This window comes from Arachis hypogaea, chromosome 1 (assembly GCF_003086295.3).
Source record: "Arachis hypogaea cultivar Tifrunner chromosome 1, arahy.Tifrunner.gnm2.J5K5, whole genome shotgun sequence".
In the NCBI taxonomy this organism is placed as follows: domain Eukaryota; kingdom Viridiplantae; phylum Streptophyta; class Magnoliopsida; order Fabales; family Fabaceae; genus Arachis; species Arachis hypogaea.
This window is the reverse complement of record NC_092036.1, coordinates 64,877,330-64,884,158: the sequence shown is the minus strand read 5'-3', so window position 1 is coordinate 64,884,158 and position 6,829 is coordinate 64,877,330.

Genomic DNA, 6,829 nt, shown 5'->3' with positions numbered 1-6,829 from the left:
AGGTGATGGAGAGTGCCAAGGTACTAGAGAATTAACCTAAATGGAAGGCATCTAAGCCTCCCCAAGTGTTTCCTCCAATTGAGTACTGGGACCAGTTGAAGGCATCTGTAATACACTTGCAGAGCACTTTAGATCAGCTCGAAGAGGAGCAGAAAGATCAGACTAGCATGATTTGTAAACTGATCAAGGAGCATGAGCTGGAGGAGTTGAAGCGCCACAAGCTCTCTCTTGAAGAGCCCAGCATCCCTCAACTTGAAGACCCCAGAGTCCCTCAAGCTGAAAAGCCTAGTGCCCCTCAAGCTGAAGGTTGTTAAGTTTCACCCCTGTGACTATTCCTATGCCTATCTCACGTATTTCCATCCTAATTTAGAGTTGTATAATCACTAGCAGTATTTAAGTTTTTATTTATTTTATGTCTTTTAATTTTTAGGATTACATAAGTATTAGTAGTAATTAATTAATTTTTATTTTCTAATTAGCAATAAATGATTCCTCTTATCATCATTAAACATGAATAAAATAGTGGATAAATTTTTGAGTTCTACAATAAAGAATAATAAATTATTTTGATGTGGTGTCATTGCTTTAATTTTCTGAATGCATGAATAAATAGTGCATATTTGAAATTTTAGGATGTTGGATCTTAAAAGAATGAAGAAAAAGCAAAAGTATTATTGATGATCTGAAGAATCCAAAATTTGATTTTTGAAGCAAGAAAAAGCAGCAAAAGAAGAAAAAAGCTTCGAAAAAAATGGTAAAAATAAAAGAAAAAGAAAGAAAAAGCCATTAGCTCTTTAAACCAAAAGGCAAGAGCAAAAAGCTAGTAACCCTTTAAACCAAATGGCAAGGGTAAAAGGATCCAAGGCTTTGAGCATCAGTGGTTAGAAGGGCCTAAAGGAAATAAAATCTTGGCCTAAGCGGCTCAACTAAGCTGTCTTTAACCATGTGCTTGTGGCGTGAAAGTGTCAAGCAAAAAAGTCTTGAGACTGAGCGGTTAAAGTCGTGATCCAAAGCAAAAAGAATGTGCTTAAGAACTCTAGACACCTCTATCTGGGGATTCTAGCAAAGCGAAATCACAATTCGAAAGGGTTCACCCAGGTAAAGTGTCTGTGGCATTTATGTATCCGGTGGTAATACTAGAAAACAAATTGTTTAGGGTCACGGCCAATACTCTAAAAGCTATGTTCAAGAATCAAAAAGAGCTGAACTAAGAGAGTCAATATTATCATCTGGATTCTAAGTTCCTAAGGATGCCAGCCATTTTGAGTTTCAATGGATAGTGAGATGCCAAAACTATTCAGAAGCAAAAAGCTATTAAGTTCTACTCATCCAATTGAAACTGAGCTTTATTGGAAACTCTGAGATTTACTGCATCCTATTCTTCTTTTCATCCTATTTTATTTTTAGTTGCTTGGGGACAAGCAACAATTTAAGTTCGGTGTTGTGATGAGCGGAAATTTTATACGCTTTTTGGCATAGTTTTTATATAGTTTTTAGTATGTTTTGTTTAGTTTTTATAGATTTTAGTGTTAAATTCACTTTTTTGGATTTTACTTTGATTTTGTGTGTTTTTGTTTAATTTCAGGTATTTTCTGGCTGAAATTAAGGAGCTGGAGCAAAAGTATGATTCATAGAGAGAGCAAGCGCTGCAGATGTTGTCCGGATCTGACCTCATTTCACTCGAAAGAGCTTTTTTGGAGCTACAGAAGTCCAAATGGAGCATTCTCAACAGCTTTGAAAAGCTGACTTCCAGAGCTTTCTAGAAATGTTTAATAATTCATACTTTGTTTCAGATTAGAAGGCCCAAAATTGGCGTCCAACGCCAGCCTCCTGCCCCATTCCAGGCGTCCAGCACCCAAGGAGCAGAGCCCAGCATCCAAACACTTAGAGAGGACCCCCTAGCCACTGTTCAACGCCCTAGAGGCCTCCTAGCACATGGATCTCATCAAAGCTCAGGCCAAACACTCACCAAGTGGGCACCAGAAGTGTATTTTAGCACTAAAAAGATTATTTTACCCTTACTAGTCATTTGTTTAGTATTTAATGGATCGGATTTATGTTATTCAGACCTTTTTATAGACATTAAATATTTTACCATTGTATTTTCTTTCAATATTATTTTCTAAACCTCCTAGGTTGAGGGGTGGAGCCCTGCTGAGTCCTATGAATTAATAAAAGTATTAATGTTTTTTCTTCAATCAGTGTTTGATTTATTTCTAAGATGTATACTCATTCTCCAATATGGAGAATAAGATGACCAGTGACAATCAGTTCTGTTCATCATACCAGGACCGCGTGCCTGACAACCACCCATGTCTACTTGGGTTCGTGTGAATACGTAACTGGAAAGCACGAACCGCCAGCTTGATTATACATCTTTCAAATGGCTAATCCACGACTTCGTTGGAAACTTCTCGAGACACCAGTTCATCCAATTTCTGGGGAGATTAGAGTCTATGTGGTATAGGCTAGAACCCAAAGAAGCAGCATTCTCTGATCTGGAAGATTCGATCTTGTCTGTGGTGTTTTGCGTAGGATCACCAAGAGAATGAACTGCTAGAGCTTCACCCTCTATCAGATTGGATGACCACAACCCATGACATTGATCACATACAGCCTTCCATAGAAGAAATCACTAACAAGAAAAGAGGACAGTAATACCAGAGTTAATTCAGAAAGACAAAGCAACTCCAATCCTTAATCATATTCCTATTACTACTTCCCTTTAATTTACAAAGTATTTTATTTATTCCTTTCTAGTCAACTCAGCTCAGATGTCACAAATACAAATTATGAATAACTCTTCTATCTGCCTGACTAAGACCTGCAAGATAACCATAGCTTGCTTCAAACCACAATTCTCGTTGGATCGACCCTGACTCGCTCAGGTATTACTTGGATGATCCAGTGAACTTGCTAGTACAATTGTACGAAAGTGTGGAGATTCGTTCACCAGTGACATAAGGAAAAAAGAGAGTGGAAATGCTTGCCAAACAATTCATGAATTGAATTTGGTAACGATACAAAACGAAAGCAACAGACTACCAAATACACTTCACAAATTGGAATCTAATTAACACAAAATTTTTTAAAAAATTCGGTAGCATTCCGACAGTAAATTGGACGTTCCCGAATTAAAACAATATAAAAACAAACCCACGTGAATTCAAGATAACTCAAATAAGCATGAAGCACAATAATTTCATATGAATTAGACAGTAGCAAGCAAAATTAGCAACTAGCAGCAATTTACAATTTTTAACACCATAAGAGCATTATCATCAACCAATCAAAACAAGGCATGAATTCATCCATCTGGACAACATAAACAGCAAAAATGAAAACCTAATTCCACTATCCAAATTCAAATTATCTAACCACTTAATCCACTAAGCATGCATTTTCAACTAATCTAACTAACAAAATTAAACTAACTAATTAAACTAAATTAACAAAACTTGAAACAGGGGAAAAAATGAAACCTAGGAAGAAAGAAGTCGAAACTGAAATGGCACTGAACAGGGGAGATGGAAGTGAAAGCAGAAATAGTGCCAGGCCTGAGGCAGCTACTGGTGGCGCACGGTGGGGGTGAAATGGAAAAGAAGAAAAAAAAGAAAGGGAAGAAGTAGGTGGTTGCTAGAGGAGATCGGTGGAAAGAGGATGGCCGTGGCGGTAATGTTGGGTGTGGTGATAGGGATGAGAGGGGAAAAGGGAGAAGAGAAAGAAAGAAGAGGAGAGAAAGAGGGAAGAGGGTTGGTCGACGGTAGTAGTTCGCCGGTGGTGATGGTTGGACGGTGGTATATGATGATGGTTGGTTTCAATGGTGGATTGGGTGGTACTGGGAGAAACAGAGAGACGTTAGAGGAGAGGAATGAAAGGGGACGTGAATAGGGCTAGGGTTCTTCGCGTCAGGGTTAATGATTTCGAACCCACGCGTACGCGTGATTTACATGTAAGCGTGGTAGGGGAAATAGGTATTGACACGTACGCGTCTGGCATACGTAGGTGTAGCAAGGGAAAAGTGAAGAAAATGCATACGTGGGATCCAACACGCTATGCAGCCAAACCTCCCTGTCTTGAGGTTTTGCATACACGTGATAGTAGCCGCGTACGCGACTGGGAAAAATAAATGGGGTCACGCGTACGCGTGACAAGGTGCTCTGTTTTTCAAAAAAAATTTTCAACTTCTTGCACCAAACCAAGTATTCCAAACATTCAAACATTCATCTAAACACTATCAAACCTTATTTAACACCCTAGACCACCAAATGAACTCAACTAATTAAACTTCTTTACCAATTTATACAAAAGAGAAAAATGAAAAGAGTTTACCATAGTGGGGTGTCTCCCACCTAGCACTTTTATTTATTGTCCTTAAGTTGGACAATTAGTGGGGTCCTTGCTATGGTGGCTTATGCTTGGACTCCTCCTTAAATCCCCACCAATGCTTGCATATCCAATGTCCACCGGGATCTCAAACTAGGCGCACTAAGCTCTCAAGAAAATTTAAACAAGTGACAAGGCCCCAAGATTGATAATGGTTGATATGTATTCCGGGGTTCCAAACCTTGTTTGTCAAGACCCATTTCTCTTGATCTTCATGCTTCCATTCGGGTGACGAGGTTGATGAATTCTCATTCAATCACCAAGGCTCTCCTCTAGATCCTTTCAATTGAGTACTACACAAATCTTTACACTTGAACTTTGATGACTTAACTATAATGAACCTTGACTCGTGGTACCAACCACTAACCATCTCTTTCTTACTTTCCACCCCACAAAGAGTTCTAAGTTGACCATCTACTTCAAGCAAACCACATTCAAGCGGAATAAGAAAGCTTAGAGATAAGATATTTACCCACTTGAATGATGTAATGGGTGATGGTGACATAGGAAGGGATGTTTCAATCGTTCTTGCAAATCCTACTCCCTTGTGCTCTTCCTTGATTACTTCCACCTCTTGACAAGCATCTTCCATGTCCACTTCTTGATAAGGTTCTTCACATTCAATCACTTCATCACCAACCTCTTTTAACTCCTCTCCATCATTCATGTCACAATTCAGAGTTAATGTGAAATCTATCTCAATATCAACCTCAATTTCAACAGAAGAGGACTCCTCAAAATCAAAAGGGTTATGCATTGGTGTGGAATTATAATCAGGATGTGGATTTATTGCTTGTTCAACTTCTCCCAAGTCTTCATTCAGCATATGCTTTGGAGGTTGCACACCCTCCTCAACATCACTCTTAAGCTCAACGGAAGAAGGTTCAACAAGTTCATCGAGGTGATTAGTTAGTGTAGACAAGAACTCATCAATGATTAAATTAAATTCTTGCTCAACCTCTCCTAATTCTTCAACCGCTCCTTCTGGCTCAATTATCTCAACTTTCTCCTCTTGATGTAATTCTTGCTTCAACTCCTCTTCTTTACCTTGAAGCTCCAAATTCACTTCCTCAATATGCTCTTTGGTTGATCCTCCACATTCGTCAATGGGAGTGTCTTGATTGTATGAGCATAGGTGGGAGGCTGTGCGGTTAACAGCTTCAGTTATGGTGGCTGATGAGCAGATATTTTATATGCTTTTTGGCATCATTTTCATATAGTTTTCATTATATTTTGTTTAAGTTTTATTATGTTTTCATAGGTTCTAGTTCAAAATTCACATTTTCGGATTCTACTTTGAGTTTGTGTGTTTTATGTTAATTTCAGGTATTTTCTGGCTAAAATTGAGGTGCTTTAACAAAAGTCTGATTCAAAGACAGAGAAAGGACTGCAGATGCTATCAGGATCTGACCTCTGTGCACTCAAATGAGCTTTTATTGAGTTACAGATACCCAAATGGCACCCTCTCAACAGCTATAGAAAGCTAACATCCAGGTCTTTCCAAAAATATATAATAGTCTATACTTTTTTTTGGAAACAAAGGCCCAAAGCTGGCGTTCAACGCCAGTCACCAGCCCCATTCCTGGTGTCCAGCGCCCACAAGGGAGCAACAGGCATCCAATGCCCAAAAGGGGGTCCCAAGCCAGCATTCAACGTCCCTAAGGAGTATTAGCACATGGAGACAACCTTATCTCAACCCAAACACTCACCAAGTGGGCCAGAAAGTGGATTTTCACACTACAAGGCTAGTTTATCTTATTTCTATAATTCTTAATTAGTAGATTAGTATATATAGACAAGAATTCACCCTTGTTAAGGACTCTTGCCCACTTTTATGTTTTTTATTGTATTTTTCTGTCAGCATGAGTCACTAACCTCCTAAGGTTAAGGTTAGGAACTCTACTGAGTTTCATGGATCAATAATATTACTATTCTAGTTCAATATGTCTAATTTTATTCTCGTATGCATTCTCGTTCTTCATCTAATGAATTGAGGGTGACTCGTGACAATCACCTTTGTTCTACATGGGTTCTGTGCAAATCCTAACTCGGATAGAGTTGAACCAAAGCTAGAGATTACATTGTGGATTCCAATAGAGTACCTGGGAAACTTTAGATACGTGACAAGAAATCCTATTGACCGTGAGTAAGTGAGGTCTCTATGGCACTAAGGCTAGAGTCTGAGAAGTAACGTTCCCTGATCCGGAAGATTTGCCTTGTTTGTGGCACATTGAGTAGGATCATGAAAGGGAGTAGATTGCTTAGAGCTTCATCTTCTGCTACAGTGAGAAACCTAAAGGTGGCTTGATGAGAGGACATGAGCCACTTGTAACATAGTGGATTGCTGTACTAGAGGAGGTTAACTTAATGAGAGGATATGAGTTAATCACTTACGGCTGCCATTGAAGGAATCAGAAAGTTATTGAAGTGGACAGTAAGAAAA